Source organism: Podarcis vaucheri, assembly GCF_965113315.1.
Source record: "Podarcis vaucheri genome assembly, chromosome: 12".
Lineage (NCBI taxonomy): Eukaryota > Metazoa > Chordata > Lepidosauria > Squamata > Lacertidae > Podarcis > Podarcis vaucheri.
In genome coordinates this window covers 33,396,940-33,414,525 of record NC_138750.1, presented here as the reverse complement: position 1 = coordinate 33,414,525, position 17,586 = coordinate 33,396,940, and the positions used below count along the sequence as shown (strand labels likewise).

Sequence of the window (17,586 nt, the reverse complement as noted above, 5' to 3'; positions counted from 1 at the left end):
TTCTGCATCTGAGATATTTATTTATTAAAGAACATTTTAAAAAATGCCTTCCTTTCAGTCTGACAACTTCCAGAGCATCTTGCAGACAGCATTTAAAAACAAGAAAAACTATACAAAATAAACGAGTACCGTAAGCATGCCAGAGCATACATCGAACCAAAATAATAATATGACCAATCCAACACTGCGGTTAACACAGCAATCCTTGCCATCTGCTCAACTGACTGGAAGTCATATGGGGGGAGTGTTAGAGCTTCACCCCTGGAGCTGCATCTCCACTGAGGAGGCCCCACAACATGTGCTGATGGCTTCATCAGTGTAGATGTACTACTGGTGGTGCTGTGGTCTAAACCACTGAGCCTCTTGGGCTTGTTGATCAGAAGGTTGGCGGTTTGAATCCCCGCAGCGGAGTGAGCTTCCATTGCTCAGTCCCAGCTCCTGCCAACCTAGCAGTTCGGAAGCACACCAGTGCAAGTAGATAAATAGGTACCGCTGCAGCGGGAACGTAAACAGCATTTCTGTGTGCTCTGGCTTACATCACGGTGTTCCGCTGTGCCAGAAGCAGTTTAGTCCTGCTGGCCACATGACCCAGAAAGCTGTCTGTGGACAAATGCTGGCCCCCACGGCCTGAAAGAGAGATGAGCACCGCAGCCCCATAGTCGCCTTTGACTGGACAACCGTCCAGGGGTCCTTTACCTTTAAGCTTTTAGTGCTGGTGGTTCTTTTGCCAGCAAAAACCAGCATTAGGTCCCAAAACAGGACACTTGGGTGGGGAGGCAGGGGTGGGACAGAAGTAGTATACTAAACCCTGTATCTTTTGCTTGTGTTCAGAAAATATTTGAATATTTCTAACCAGGCTTTTAGAAAAATAAGTTACAATAAATTGTTTACTGTCTAGAAATGTACACCCAGGTTTTTTGCATATCCCCCCCCCCCCATCCTTGCTTCAGTTAATGATATTGGCAATGATATTGTTGCACTGACAACAGTGAAGGCAAACGGGGCTGTGCCCCACCAACTTCAACCAGCCCTCATCTGCCATCCTTACTTAACATCCAGTCCAAGGGGTGGTATTGGCTGTCAGCTTCCTCCTCCTTAGCCTCAGTGATGCCCTTGTAGAACTGGGCAGGGAGGAGGGTGGAGCAAAAATTGAATCAATTGCCTCCGACTCTTACTATCTCTGGCTGCAGCTATTACTCTCCCTACTTTATCCCATTCGGCACCAGCCACCGCTGGAAGTAGGGTGGCCAATTATGCATTATAGAGAGAAAAAATGCATCACCAAAAAAGAAGATGAAAGGGGACACAGGTTTCCAATAAATTTGCACGTGCTAATGCATATGTATATATGCAGATATAGACGTCATAGTAACAAAATAGAAATGCATCTCACCACAGAGAAGAAGGCTGATGAAGGAGAAACCTGTGCTGTTCATGAGCTAATCGCTGGCAGGTATTTTCAAGCCCTCCCTCCCTCTACCTTCTGATGGTTCTTTATCTTTATACTTTATACTATAATTAATCCACAATGAGTCAGCTAGACTGGTGACTGGGAGTGGCCACCAAGACCACATAACACCAGTCCTGAAAGACCTACATTGGCTCCCAGTATGTTTCCGAGCACAATTCAAAGTGTTGGTGCTGACCTTTAAAGCCTTAAACGGCCTCGGCCCAGTACACCTGAAGGAGTGTCTCAACCCCCATCATTCAGCCCGGACACTGAGGTCCAGCGCCAAGGGCCTTCTGGCGGTTCTCTCACTGTGAGCAGCAAAGCTACAGGGAACCAGGCAGAGGGCCTTCTCAGTAGTAGCGCCTGCCCTGTGGAACACCTTCCTATCAGATATCAAGGAAATAAAAAACTATCAGACACTTAGAAGACAACCAAAGGCAACCCTGTTTAGAGAAGTTTTTAATGTTTGACGATAAAATGTGTTTTTAATGTTCTATTGGGAGCCGCCCAGAGTGGCTGGGGAAATAAATTATTATTTAGTGCATATGCTAGAATATATGCACATGTGCCAAATCTCTAAAATTATTTTAATGCCTTCATGTTCTTAAAAAACAACAACCATGGATGAGTTGTTTCTTTATCTCTCCATCTTTCCTAAAACGGTTTTCTCCACCACAGGGTAAAAGTTGCCATGTGCTAGTTTAATTTCCTCCTTACTTACAAAAACCCTTGGATGCTTTCTTTCTTTGTCAGTGTAGTTGTTTAATTAAAACCACGAAACAAATCAATGTTAAGTCATTTTGCAAAACTGAAGACCTGGATAATGAAATCTACCATGTGCTCTGCATAATATATGCAAATCACTGAAATATAACAGGTAGGATATCATTAGGTTAATTTTATCAGAATTTCAAGTAATTGGACAGTAAGATAAACAACTCTTAGGCCTCTGAAAAGGATGGTTCATACTGATGAGAGCCGACATCTTTAAATTAGCTCTCAAAAGTGCATCTGAGTGAGGCCATCTGTTTCCCCTACCCCTTTAGTTTAAAACTTCATGAAAAATATAGGTTTTTGATATACAAAGGCTTACGTGAATGTACAGTTGATTTTCTATAAATGATAGCAGAAAATTAGATGCTGCTTTTTTCCTCACCTAGGGAATAAAATAAGGTACACTGAAGAACCAGCTGTCTTCTGCCACACATCACAGGGCAGCACAGGGAGTCTGTGGAATCAAGTAGTGTCAATCTTCAAGCATTCAGTTACTGACCCCAGTCCTAAGGTATGGACTGCAAGGGGATAGATTCTCTTTTAAATCATTAGAAATTCAACATGACATTATACAGACCACCTAAAAGTTTTAACTTGCAACTTGCTATCAGCATTTTGATCCTAAACAATTTCAGCTGCCCTCTGTGCCTTCCGGCATCGTGCTGGCGGAGTTGGTGGTTTGCTGGGGTAGCCAGTCTTAGGACTCAGCTGTTAAAAAGTTATTCAAACTGTCTGATAAACCCATTTAGAGCCAGCAAGAAGGAAATGAAATCTGCAAAGCGATACAAGCCTTGTTCCCTCTTGGAATATTTCACTGCTATATAGGTCTCCAAAAAAGCAGTCCTGCGGTTATGTTTCACCTGAAATGTTTGCCAGTTCTCTCACTGTTACTTTTGCTGCCAAACATAACAAAACAAACCTTTATTTTCCATAGCCTCAACATGTAATTCTGTATTATAATTTAAATGGTAATGGGAGTGTATAGTAACTAGTGTATCCAATTATTGCAGAGTTTATACCTTTATGGACTTTGGGGCTTTTTGATTGAGCAAAAAGGTGGTCCCAGGAGCGATCTGTACCATTTCATCACCTGAGCAAAATGGGACTGTGCTGTCCTCCACCTCCCTGCTGTCCCCACCCTCTGCTGCTCCTCACTTCTACCAACACCAGAACTTGGTGAGAAGGGAACATTCTGCTAGTGGTGGGAGCTCTGCCTCTTGCACTTTCACTGCCTGAGGCAGCTCTGAGTGGCGCCGACTGTCAGTTTGTAGAACACAAGGAGGAGGATGGGGTCAAAACCAGAATTAGTTGATTCTGTGTGTCACTGACTCCAGCTCTCCCTACCGTTGGCCTCACTGGCTTCTGTTCCATCACTCTCAAAGGGCACCAGTCACCATTCTAACTTTGGTGTCCTCCCTGGCAATGTAATTTCTACAGGACATGTTATGCAACCAGCTGATTCTGCTTATTAAATATTTGCGCTTCACATGCCTCAGTCAGAAGTTCTAGAGACAGACTGACCTGAGCCGTTGGTTTACTTTAGATAGGTTTTTGAAATATCTGTTTTATTTATAGGTATACAAGAGCATGTTTTTCTGTAAGGCAGCATGCCATCAGATTCCCAGGGGAGAGACTTTGGATCTCCAAAACGCTTCTAGCTTTCAGTCAGCTCCTATCTCTTCCTCCCCCCCACCGCCCCAATTGCAGAACTCCTGATTCTACACACACACACACACACACACACACACACAGTACATCAAGTCAGTGACGTGGGGAGGATCCCATTCTCTAAGCTCTGTTGGTGGCGACCTCTTTCAGACACATAGAGAGATTGCATTTCCAGGGGGAGCTAATGACTTTGGACACAGTTGGCAATCTCTTCAACCCTATAATTAAATAGGTGAAAACTAGGAAAGCACTTCAACTGGTCAGGAAGTAGGAGGGCTTTTGTTCTTCCAGGCTGGCAGTCAAATCCCTGTGCCAGCACCATTTTCTGCTCCGTGCATAAATTAGCTGTTCTGTCCAGCTTGATACCCCCAAGAGATTGCCATCTGCCTCCCAGCTGTATTATCACAAAACTCAAGCTGAGATGCTATCTGGATTTCCCTGGGACAGCTACAAAGTCCACTGTGCAACTTTCTCTGGGAAAGAGTGCCATGTATAAACACATTTATGGTCATTTCTCTACCAATACTTGCCTGGTGTCTTTGACAGAAACACCACTGTGATATTTCAGCAGATGACAGAGTGGATTGCCCTGGTAACTTTCCACGCTAATGCACTTCACTGGACATTACTGCCTCATGTTGATACATTGCACAGTGGACATGGGAGTTTTCAATGGAAGAAACAGTGAGCTGCTTTGGCTCTCTATATCCCCCTGTGTGTCTTAAAATACTTTTTCTTCCATTATTTCTTCCTCTACCTTTTATAACTTAGAAAGCACACACAGGAGCCTTTGTTGCTCTAAATTTACTGTACATTTACCGCAACTGTATTATTGGCTTCCGGGTAGTCTCCAGCACCTATTCAAAAGCACTGGTTTTAAGTGCGGTTTTTTTGGAAGCCTGGGTCCAAAATGCCTTATGGACCATTTTCTTCCATACAACTATGAAGGCCTTCCTCAGATGCCTTGCTCTTGGTTCCCTCATTATCTGGGGGCAGGCAGTGGATGAAGGAGAATTGAGAGAGGGGCCTTTTCAGAAATAGCACCAAAAAATAGCATCTTCACATAACGTGTGTTGCTCTGTCCTTTCTCTGTTGGCCTTTAGCAAGGCTGGCTCAGGATGTTTTGCTGCCAGAGGCAAAACAGAAAATGTCACTCCCCGCCTGTACTTCTGTACGCCACCCACTGCCCACTTTCCTTGCTCATGCATTGCATTTCCAGATTTGTATAATGCCTAAATAAGACTAATGCAGGAAGCATCTGTCTACATGGAGCATATTGCTAATTTCTGCAAAGGTTTACTTCAGGAACGTTAATGTTCATTTAAATAATACCCGAGCACAGCAACCGTGATTTATTAGTCTGCTTTTATTTCAGGACGACACTGTCCCTCTGCTAAAGTTTAATTGGTGTGTGTGCATATATATATATATATATATATATATATATATATATATATATATGCTTTCGTAGATTTTCACGGGTACAGGAATGCAGGTTTTGGTGTCTTCGGGTGTCTTCCCGTGTAAGAGTAGGGGTGTCTGGGCGACGTTTCGACGAGGTCTCACTCGTCATCTTCACAAGCTCAAGAGGTCAAGACACGAAAGCTTTAGCAACTAATCTACACTTAATGACCCACCCAGGGGTATTCAGAATATCACTCATGAAATCACTCAAGATATCCCTCAAGTAATTAAGGAACAAAAGAAGAAAAGGCCCACTAATCTAGGAACTTCCTCTCTGCCCAGAACGTTGGAGGCTATACACCACACCCCTCAACAGTATTTATAGGAACTCAAACACCAGATTCTGCTCTGTTCCAGTAACAAGAAGCCGAAAGCACCAGCCTGAAGATGACGAGTGAGACCTCGTCGAAACGTCGCCCAGACACCCCTACTCTTACACGGGAAGACACCCGAAGACACCAAAACCTGCATATATATATATATATATATATATATATATATATATATATATGACCCAGCTTTTCAATTTATCATAGACTTGCAAGCCTCTTTTGTCCCATATTGGCCATCATTGGCTCTCTGTGAAGCTCCACACAGAATCACGGTTTTAATGGATAGTCTGCTGAGGGGTAAGAGCGAAGGGATGACATGAATTACTTATAAAGTTCAGAGATATACTGTGGCTGACAACAAGACTAATGACTGGCTTCTAGGCTTAACTACTCCATTTCCCACCCACCCCTCACCTATAGGCTGTCATTAACAAACCGCAAAGGTGTAAATGGGTTAAAAACACAGTCTGATGCCTGGGTGTTCACAAAGTGATGGAAAAGCTATGAAATAATATGGGACGTGTACATTTTTCACGGCATCATATCTTAAGCTTTAAATTCACAGATACCACCTTCTGAAAGAACGTGCGGAGAGAAATGGCTGTGTGCCTTCCTTCCCCTTCAGATTTAGTGGGCAGGAGTCCTGCTTTACATCCAGACTGAGAGCGCAAAATGCTTTAGCAGGCTACAGTTAAGTCTGAATATTTTGGTATGTCTCCCAAACAAAGCAAATGTGTTTCTGTGCTGGGCTGCGGTTCAACATTCTGTGTTGTCTTCCTGTGAACAATGCAGCAGCTTCAGCAAGAATGCATGTGTGGGAGAGAAGTGGGGTTAATCCTTCAAAACATAGAAACATGTCATGGGAAACGCTCCACCATCTGCTTTTACTAATCGCACAGGCACCCTGATCTTCGGTCCTCACCATCTTTTATCCAGAACATACAAAGGGGCCAAATGTGGTACAATGCAGTCTACGTGCATCAGCTCCAGGTTCAGCTTCCAGGAAGAAATTATGGACTAACCAAACGAAGCAGGATGCTGGATGATTCAGGACAGATAAAAGAAAGTACTCCTTCATGCAGCACGTAGTTAAAACTATGGAACTCACTTTTGCAGGAGGCAGTGATGGCCATCAACTTGGGTGGCTTTAAAAGACAATCGGACAAAATCATAGAGGACACGGCTATCAATGCCTAGTAGCCTTTTTACATTACACTTAATGGGAGAGGTTGTGGTAGGGAGAGTTCTTTTTACCTTATACTTAATGGCTGCCACTTCTCCAACCCCACACTTGCGAAAGGGGTCACAAAGTTGACTAGACTTGATTGCATGCAACTTCTGGTCTAGTTCGTTTCTCTCTTCATGGAGGACAAAGGAAAGAAATGTTATTGCCATGCGGCTTTGAGAGGAAGCTCTACAAATATATATAATCAGATAGTTCAGCAATATAGGATCTGTTCTTCTAGAACCCAACATAGTTGGGTTAAATGAGCAACAATAACAAAACAATGCACATTGTTAGACATCTAAGCTTTTTATCTTCCGTAAACTTCTGATTCACTCATTGGTACATTAGTAATAAGAAGCCTTTTCTCTTTTCATATGATGCATTATTTGGACATAGAAAGTGCATGTTGTTGTACTGTAATAGCTCACCACCAGTTAAATGTGAGACAGTTGATTAAGGTGTTGGTCTGCTAGATTCAGTTTGCAAGTCTTCTGCAGAACATCCATTTGATGATAGAAACCCTGTGTGAGAGTGTGCATACACGCACATTTACGTGCACACACAGACAGACATGTGTGCTTGGAATTGAAAAGAAGGATGTGTCTATAGTTCAGCAAGGCAATCGAGTTGGCTTTTATTATTAGATTCATTGCTCAAACAATAAAACTAAGATCTTGCGGCTGGCGAAGTGCACTTTCCCTCCCCTTCCCAAATGATGTCAAATCACAAGGTGCTTTTCAAACTTGTCATTGTAATAAAGAAAAATGTGCTTTGAACATACTTCATTGCAACTGTTCTCCCGTGTATTGTATTGAAGTGGAACACTTCAAGCTGAGAAATAAAATTTTTGAAGAGAAAATATAACCCGCTTCAACTGTTTCAAAGGAAAATGTATGAGTATATATAAATGATAAACTTTCTGGGTATTAATGGACAAAGAAAAATGGTGTGATAAATGACCTTATTTGTAGAAACCCAAGAATACATTTTTGGACTTCAGCTCTGCTCTCCAACTGTCTGCCATTGATACTGGCTTGCTGAACCAAAAATTGGCTATTTCATAAAGCTTAAGCTGTAGCTAGGCTTTTACAAAACAATCAGTACAATGGTATTGAAGCATCACAATACATTGGTTGTTAGTATCAACAAAAAGCTAGCAGTATGGGACATTGTGCATATGTACAGCTTGCACTATTGGAAAATAAATCAATATCGAAAATAATTACGCTATCACACATTAAGCCCTTTTGAAAGCACCACTGGTGCTTGATGTTCACAGGCTTCCTTTTTCAATGAGACGTCATGAGCAGCTCCGTAAGAACATTAGTTTGGATTTGGATTTGATAGCCGGCTTTATCACTACCCGAAGGAGTCCCAAAGCAGCTAACATTCTCCTTTCCCTTCCTCCCCCACAACAAACACTCTGTGAGGTGAGTGGGGCTGAGAGACTTCAGAGAAGTGTGACTAGCCCAAGGTCACCCAGCAGCTGCATGTGGAGGAACGGAGAGGCAAACCCAGTTCCCCAGATTACGAGTCTACTGCTCTTAACCACTACACCACACTGGCTCTCACACAACCTCTTGTTAAGGCCCTAACAAGAGCAAACCAAAGGCCTATCAAATCTAGCTTTCTGTTCTCACAGTGGCCCTCCAGATGCCTATTGGAAGCCCACAAGCAAGACCAAATGGCATACTCCTAATTCCATGTGTGCATCCTTTCGATGCACACATCTCAAATGTTGCAGTGAAGGGAGAACCCATGTCTTGGAGAAGGGATGCGGGTGGCGCTGTGGTCTAAACCACTGAGCCTCTTGGGCTTGCCGATCAGAAGGTTGGCGGTTTGAATCCACACAACAGGGTGAGCTCCTGTTGCTCTGTCCCAGCTCCTGTCCACCTAGCAGGTCGAAAGCACGCATTTCATTGAGCCACACTTAATTGTTTTCAGTGGAACACGCGTTTGAACATGCATCCCCATCGACATAATGGCACAGCCAGTCATGTGTAAAGGGTACTAAGCTAAATCAGCACCTTGGTATTTTAACAGATAATGTGTGATCAACTTTTGCTTCTAACCTAACACGTAGCTTTTCCAGCCCATTAACAGATATTTCAGACTGAAACAGCTGAATCGTGACTGCTATAAAGTTGTGTCTGGTATTAGGCATAAGGGGCACAGATAGAACAACAGCATTAACATTTGGTACACACATGCTAAGAGGAAAGTTGCTTCTTTGCTTGTATGTGTGCCAATACATGACATCAGCTCTATTGCAAGTTTACCTTGTATTAATATAGCACATTTAACCCTTGTTACCCAAAGCTTTACTAACATTAATGAACTCTTACAACGATTGAGGTCGATCCTGTGCTGTTTCAGAAAACGGAAGCCTTGTTAAATGCACCCCTAAAAAAAGCACAGATGTAAATATCAACAATGCCAGCTGCGCAGCTCAGTGCAATGCAACCATGCATGTAAGTACCACAGAGTTCATTGGCGCTTACTCCCGAGAAAGTATCCATAGGAGTGAATCAGATGCGAAAGTAAAAAATGATGCCCCTTTTTCTTTATAGGAGCATACAGCTGGTTTTTGGTTTTTGGTTTTTAAATGACAAGTAGAAAGATCAAGAACAGATCTTGACATTGTTCCTATAAAAAAAGGGAGCAAGCATGCAAAAGATCATATTAACAGGAAGAAGAGTCCAAGCACGTGTGTGTGTGTGTGTGTGTGTGTGTGTGTGTGTGTGTGTGTGTGTGATGTATGAATAGGAGTAGCAGAGTGAGATGTCAGAGACCTAACAAGACAACGACTTTGGAAAGAGTGAAAGAGGGCATTAAAAAGAAGGTTCCAAAGTTTGAAATTGTGAGTGAAATTCAATAGATAACTTTAAAGTAGGCACACTACTGAGACTCAAAGTCATGGCTACGAGTATTTTTTCCCCCTCGGTCAAAGTCAACCTTGCCCATTTTTTCTTGCAGTCTTCTTTCCATCTCTGTTATTCACATACCCCAAAGACTCAGAGGCCTTTTAATAAATTGTGCGCCTACATATCAAATCATGATTGTACTGGATTCACATATACTGCACCAAGTTTCAAGAATGTGTAAAGCATTGATCTTAATGCACTGCTATAGAAGGACAGCTTGAAATGGTTCTGGCTGCTGTGGCATTGGCTTCTTCCTTTTGATCATGCACAGCATTATATTTTAGCATCCATTATGCAGAGGTTGTTGGGACCTTTATCTACAACAAGGTGAACTTTCAGGAGTGACATTTATTCAGTACAAAGGGCCATAGCTCAGCGGCAGAGCTACAAATGTCCCTCATCTGAATCCTTGTAGATTCGCTGCCAGCCAGTGTTTGCATTCAAGCACCCGTGTCAAGTACAGAAGTGAAAAGAATTCATTTGGCTTTTGGCTCCTGTTCCAAAAAAGTCACAAAATCCATTTATTAAAAAAGAATGTCACAAAACTAAAATAATTTCTAAACAACACTAAGAGATTGGTTTCATGAAACAACAACTTAGAATGCTCTTATTATTCTGATCTTTCTTTGAAGTCCAGCAATGCTAATGATGGTCTCCAGTATCTAAAAGTAAGTGAATACAATCTTTTCCCTCATTGTTCCCCTGAATTAATCTAAATGGCTAAAGATTATTTGCAGTTCTATTCTAAGAACAGCGCCATTTCTGCTGGGGATTACTGCTCTGTATTTTGCATACAGAAAATGGTTACGAATAGTTCAACATACCCGCCTCCCCCCCCCCCGTGTTCAATACCCCCTTTACTCCAGTCCCCATTTACATAGACCAATCTATGTATCAATCTATGCATCTCAGCATCAGCATCTATAATAAAACAGCACACACACAGGTGGCACCAACTGGCTCATCTACCCGCAAAGGGGCTTTGCAAAAGCCATTTGTAAAGACCCCTTTAACAGCCATTGATTATGTCCTAAGACATAGATAGACACTTTGCTCTTCTTCACAGTAGCGATCATTGGTTAGGCTCAGGAGGAAGGAGCTCTCTTTATTAGCATCAGGGCCAGGGCACTGGGGAGAGGAGGATGGGGGCATGGTACTAAAGGGGCTAAACCTTTTATCTGCACCATTTCCCCAATATAAATGAATCGCTCCCATACCACCCTAGTAGTATGGTGGCTAAGAGATGGAGCTGTAAAGTCCCCAGTGTTAATCTTGTTTCTGCTATGAACTCACTAGGTTGGCCTAAGCAAGCCACTCTCTCTTATTCTCAGCCTAGAATAGGGAGGATAATAATACTAATTTACACAGGACTATTGTACCGATTACACCCAGATGATGCATGTGAACATTTGAAAATGCTATTAAAAAGTTGTAGTTGCTGTTGTTGTTAGCAGTACAGACAAGCTTTGAGGGTTGCTTTTCTGATTTAAATTAGGGAAATGAAAAACTGGGCAAATGAAATCAGGCAAAGAAAGATGTTGGGAAATTCAGTTCTGGATCTCCTCCATCAGATCTAGCTTTGTCTTTAGGGCCAACTAGAAGAAATAACATGAGATATATTGTCGGGCTGCGGCAAAGCAGTCTCTCCTCCCACTGGTATAAGTGTAAAGGATTTGGTCTGTTATTCGGGATCTAACTCATATTGTTGTTTCAGCTGCTTATTTAGTCTCAAGGAGGAGAGTCAACACACTTCCTAAAGGAAGGTAGACTAGTCAATGTTCTCTTCCAACATAGTGGGAAAATAAATATTCCTCTAATGAGGTGCCACCTTGTGGGGTCAGAGAGGAAGCCGGAATTGAAGTATTAATTCATGGGTAGGCAAAATAAGGCCCGGGGGGCTGGATCTGGCCTTCTAAATCCGGCCCGCGGACAGTCCAGGAATCAGCGTGTTTTTACATGAGTAGAATGTGTCATTTTATTTAAACTGCATCTCTGGGTTATTTGTGGGGTCTGCCTGGTGTTTTTACATGAGTAGAATGCGTCCTTTTATTTAAAATGCATTCTACATGAGTAGAATGTGTCATTTTATTTAAACTGCATCTCTGGGTTATTTGTGGGGCATAGGAATTCGTTCATTCCCCCCCCCCAAAAAAAAATATAGTCCGGCCCCCCACAAAGTCTGAGTGACAGTGGACCGGCCCCCTGCTGAAAAAGTTTGCTGATCCCTGTGTTAACTGGAGACACGGCCTGGAAGATAGGGCAGACAACAGCATCTGTTGGCAGTGTAATATGGGAATATTCCTGCCCTTTGTAAAGACACAGGGTTTATTTATGTATTTAAAGGATTTATATAATAAGCACCAACCAAGGATGGTAACCCAAAAACTGAAAATTTAGATTTATTTATATTAAGAAATGTACCGTTAATTTCAGTGACCTTCTTTGGAGGTCACATCCCCCCTTTAAACTTTTATCAAATCAATGACCATTGTTTGTGCATTCAATAACGGTAGGATTTTGTTCAGCCTTTCTTTTGTGAATTGGAAGGACAGTCCCTCCTCTTCACACACAAAACCAATTGAGCAGCTATTGGCTGCAAGGTTTTTGGTTTGGTTGTCACCAAATGTTTTGGAAAGATAAGAGCTTAATAAAGTTACAGCATGATGGTTGAATGGCTAATTGTTTTCGATTTACTGCAGTTAATGTTTGCACTAATCTTTTTACAAGCAAATTAAATGGATAGATTTAATGGATGGCAACTGCAGGGCTTTTGTTTGGTTTGGTTTTGTATCTGCAGCATGCAAAAACCCTCCAGCAACCACATTTTTAAATGTAAAACAGAATGACAAAGAACCAAACTCTGGGTTGTTTTTTTTTAAAAAAAATTAATTCATAATTTGTAGCTATTTCAGTTACTAGTCTAGAGATGCTGGTAAAAATATGTCTGTTTCTCTGGAAATAGAAAAAAAAAATTATATGCTGCTGTAGTACCATGATACTCTGCCAGAAATTTCCATATTCCAGTGCTAAATAATTGTAGGATTGGATGAGACCCCAAGTGACATCTAGTCTAACCTCTTGCAATGCAGGCACTATGCATGGTGCAGCAGGTAAGTGTCAATATATTTACTATTTAAAAAAAAACCAACATCAACACCTTGAACAATGCAATGTGCAATGTGTTCACTATGGGTTATCGTCTCATTTTCTTTTGTGGCAGAATTACGGTAGCATTTCCCCAACAGACCCAAACCAAACTGTTCAGATGGATTAAAACATAGATCAGTTGCTCTGACTGAATTAAAAACTATTGCTGCCCTAAGCTGCCATTAACTGAACGCTATGATGTATTTTTTGGCTGGGGAAACTGGCGTGATCAATGCTGCTAATCTATGATGTAATTTTTCATTGTCTGGTGTGATAAATCATAGATAGAATGATTATCGTGGTGTGTATACACGGGGCTGTCTTTGAAGATGGCTCAGAAACTGCAGCTGGTGCAGAAACCAGGAGCAAAAGTACTGATGGGAACAAAGCAGCTTGAACATATAACACTGGTTTTGGCACAGCTGGCTAAGCCACTTTGAATATACGCAGATGCAGCATTCATTCTCTTGAGTCACTTCTCCAGGTGGCCCCACTGAGAAACATTCAGGGGGCGGGGTGGCAAGAGAGAGGTTCCCTGTCCATTGTAGTTCCCCATTTATGGAATAATCTCTCCAGTGAGGCCTGCTTGGCACCAACATTAACATCTGTTCAATGCCAGGTTAAAACATACCTCTTCTTCCAGGCGTTTGAAGAAATATGGTCATCATTACTACTGGTGTTTCAATGTTATACATATCTTCTTTGAAGGGGCAGTGTTAAACCACGTTTCTGTGTGTTTCAATTGTGTATGCAAATTGCCTAGAAATGTTTTGTATTAGGCAAGAAGGATGCAGCTAGCCCCATATGCCTGATGTTACTGTGTGCACTTAAAACATGAGCCTGAATATTTTCAAGAACCGACAAATGAAACCCCTCTCTCTTAAGTAGTATGAATATGGGTTTGGGGTGGCTTCATCTGTATAGTTCACTTTTCATCTCTGTGATGCAGATCTAGTGCATGCCATAAAATTAGTTTCTGGGCCCAATTCAAAGTGCTGGTATTGACCTATAAAGCCTTAAACAGCTCAGGACGGCAATACCTCAAGGACGACCTCTTTCCATATGAACCTACCCAGAACTAGAGATCATCTTCTGAGGCCTTTCTTCGTGTGCCTCCTCCTCAAGAGGTCCGGAGAGTGACAACACAGGCCTTCTCTGCAGTGGCTCCCTGTTTGTGGAATGCTCTCCCCAGGGAAGTTCGCCTGACGCCTTCATTATAACACCTTTAGGCGCCAGCAAAAATATTCCATTTTAACTCGGCCTTTGGTTGATTTGATTGATATCCTATGCCCTTTTAAAATGTGTTGGGGTTTTTTTGGTGGGGGGGGGTTATTGCGTTGTTGTTTTTATTGTGATTACGGTATGCATTTTGTGGTTTTACATTTTTTTTTTATTCTGTGAACCTCCCTGAGACCTGTGGGTATAGGGTGGTACATAACGGTATATAAATTCAAATAACAACAACAACAACAACAACAACAGTTAGAAAACTTAGAGTATACACTGATGTCATACTCACCTGTGTTATTTCCATGCATCCCTCTTACCTGAGGGGAGCAGTAAGTTGTGATTCTGTTCCTTTCTGCCTCCAGGGACAACAATATAAAGAATATATAAAACATAACACTCTGTTAGCCTACATATACCCAAGTGACACCATTCTGCTTTGCAGGGCAACTGGCATCATTGGGCCAGAGGTTAGGCAGCTACACCAGTGCAAGGAGACAAGGTGCCCCCTGGTGCCCAACTTGTAATATGAGATAGTGCGTGTTTTTAGGATCCATTTGACAACTGGCAAATTTTACTTTATTTCAAGATTATAAATAAATAGTTTTTGAATGGGTATGTTTTTTGGGGGGTGTCTAGTTCCATGTCTGTGAACTCAGCATGCATCCCTTTTTATTGTTATTTTTGTATTGAGCGGTAATATTATTCAGAAAGGAAAAACATGCCTACTGAGGTTACAAGCACTCCTGTTTTAAATGAGGTGCAAACTGCATGACTCAGACAATTTGAAAATGCAGATTACCAGACTCATAAACCCTTAGATGAATTTTGGTGCACAAAGATAATGACTAGACCTAATCCCTAATATTGGAGATAATGTTTAAACAAATGTATTTAATTTAATGAGACACCTGGACAAGCTTATTTAATTCACCCTTGCATCTAATTAGCTGCATTGAAGGGACAGTTACTATATTTCATCTTAAGGATTCTCCCCCCACCCATTTCATATTAATCCTTTTAATACCCTCAAAGGAAGCACAGATGAAAACAGGGAGGGGGGAATCTTGTTAATTAACCTGGACCTCTGGAAAACCTTTTCTGGGGTGTTATAGAGTGCTGCTAATACTCTGACCTCCTATTAAAATCTGAGTCCTGTGCATGAATAATAAGAAGTATGCAAATAAATGTATGCTGTTGCCAGAAAGAGGACTGCGTTAATATTAAGTTATTCAATAGTTATACCTAATCATACAAAAACCAAACATTATATTAATAAAAACTGTGGTGTTTCCCTAGTATTTTAGAAGATTTCTCAGAGAAATGAAAACAGGCCCTAATCCAAAGATGCTGCCTTGAGTTCCTTGGGAGGCAGGATAAAATTGTGTAATAATAAGAAGTAGCAGCATATAATGCCAATCCTGCCCCAACTGCCAATTAGTTTCTGGGCCCAATTTAACATGCAGGTTTTGACCTATAAAGCCTCTCCCCATATGAACCGACCTGGACCCTGCAGCCCTTCTTCATGTGCCTCCTCCAGAAGTCTGGAGGGCGGCAACATGAGAACGGACTTTTCTGTGGTGGCTCCCCTGGCGCCCTTGTTACATATCTTTACAGGGGTGCCAACTTGAATAAAATATTGTGGGGGCCCAATTAGGCCCCGGCCCGTTTAATTGATCACAGGACACAGTGCACACACACCATTTGAATGAGAATGCCCATCAACTTATTGCCCAATATTTTATTGTGGGGACCAAAACCCCCACAGCCCCTAGCAGTTAGCTTCTATGCTTAGGTATGTCTCTCAGGCAGGGGGCGGACTTTCAAATGCCCTCAGTGCCCTTTGTTGTTGTTGTTTAGTCGTGTCTCACTCTTCGTGACCCCATGGACCAGAGCACGCCAGGCACTTCTGTCTTGCACTGCCTCCCGCAGTTTAGTCAAACTCATGCTGGTAGCTTTGAGAACACTGGTAGCTTCAGTGCCCTATGTGAGGCCAAAGATCAGTACCCCCTGCCTTCTGTTCTGTGTGTGCAGTACTGAATTTGCTTTATGCCAGACTGTTCTACTTGATGTTTCAATGTGTTGTCTTTTTCCTTTTTTTGATACAGTGGCACCTCGGGTTACAGACGCTTCAGGTTACAGAATCCGCTAACCCAGAAAAAGTACCTCGGGTTAAGAACTTTACCTCAGGATGAGAACTGAAATCGCATGGCAGCAGCGGGAGGCCCCATTAGCTAAAGTGGTACCTCAGGTGAAGAACAGTTTCAGGTTAAGAACGGACCTCTGGAACAAATTAAGTTCTTAACCCGAGGTACCAATGTATTTTTATTTAAAATATTAAGCAGTATAGAAATGAAATTAATAAAAATAACTGCAATGCCCTGTGGTGCCCACCCCCCCTGTCAGCTTGGTGCCCAGTGCAGGGCCGGATTTAGGTTTGATGAGGCCCTAAGCACTACTGAAGGTAATGGGGCCCTTTATATGTCCAGCTGTCCTCTGTCAACAACAAATTGTCGCTGTTTTTTGTGCTGAATATATGCTGTACGGTAATTTATGGACCTATTAGTTATCTAAAGCCATTTGCACATAACAAAATATGTACATCATAGGAGCCAACACAACACGAAACACTGTTGCTGTATGTAGGTTTTATTTTATTTGGGTTTTTTTTAATCTTATATTTTGGAAATGTTCATCCAGGTTTTTTCCCTTTAATTTTTTTGGGGGCCCCCAAGAGAGTGGGGCCCTAAGCTCTAGCTTGTTTAGCTTATACGGAAATCTGGCACTGGAAGCACAAGCTTAACTGATATAGTGGTACCTCGGGTTAAGTACTTAATTCGTTCAGGAGTTCCGTTCTTAACCTGAAACTGTTCTTAACCTGAGGTACCACTTTAGCTAATGGGGCCTCCCGCTGCCGCCCGATTTCTGTTCTCATCCTGAAGCAAAGTTCTTAACCCAAGGTAATATTTCTGGGTCAGAAGACTGTAACCTGAAGTGTCTGTAACCTGAAGCGTATGTAACCCGAGGTACCACTGTGCTTTAAATTTGCCTCTGCCCCAGGCCTTTCCCCCTTAATAATTAATTAAACAATTTTTAGCCTTTAAAACTGGGGGTTTATTGTTTCTATTTGTTTCTGTTCGTTGTTATGCTTTGTTTCCATTGTAAACCGCCCTGTGATTCTCGGATGAAGGAAGGTATAGAAATTAACAACAACAACAACAACTCTTGCATTGGACAAACGCTTGGATTTTGCTTCGGAACATAAACTCACGTGTATAAGACAGAGCCTTTCAGTGGCTCCAGTCACCCGAGGAAATACGTCGTGTAACGAATATATATATATATATATATAGTGAGTGAAACTAGAGAGGG

General features: G+C 42.0%; 1 long non-coding RNA gene across 2 annotated transcripts; it reads right to left on the bottom strand.

Annotated features, from left to right (window-relative positions):
* Positions 1-5,855: 5,855 nt before the first annotated feature.
* LOC309515823 lies at positions 5,856-17,561 on the bottom strand. 2 transcript variants are annotated; one of them, XR_014212676.1, is made up of 3 exons: positions 17,486-17,561; positions 14,507-14,569; positions 5,856-7,102 (listed from the first exon to the last, which is right to left on the bottom strand). It is a non-coding gene; the product is annotated as an uncharacterized lncRNA (long non-coding RNA). The 2 variants fall into 2 exon arrangements; XR_014212677.1 differs by having other exon boundaries at positions 5,856-7,046.
* Positions 17,562-17,586: the final 25 nt, after the last annotated feature.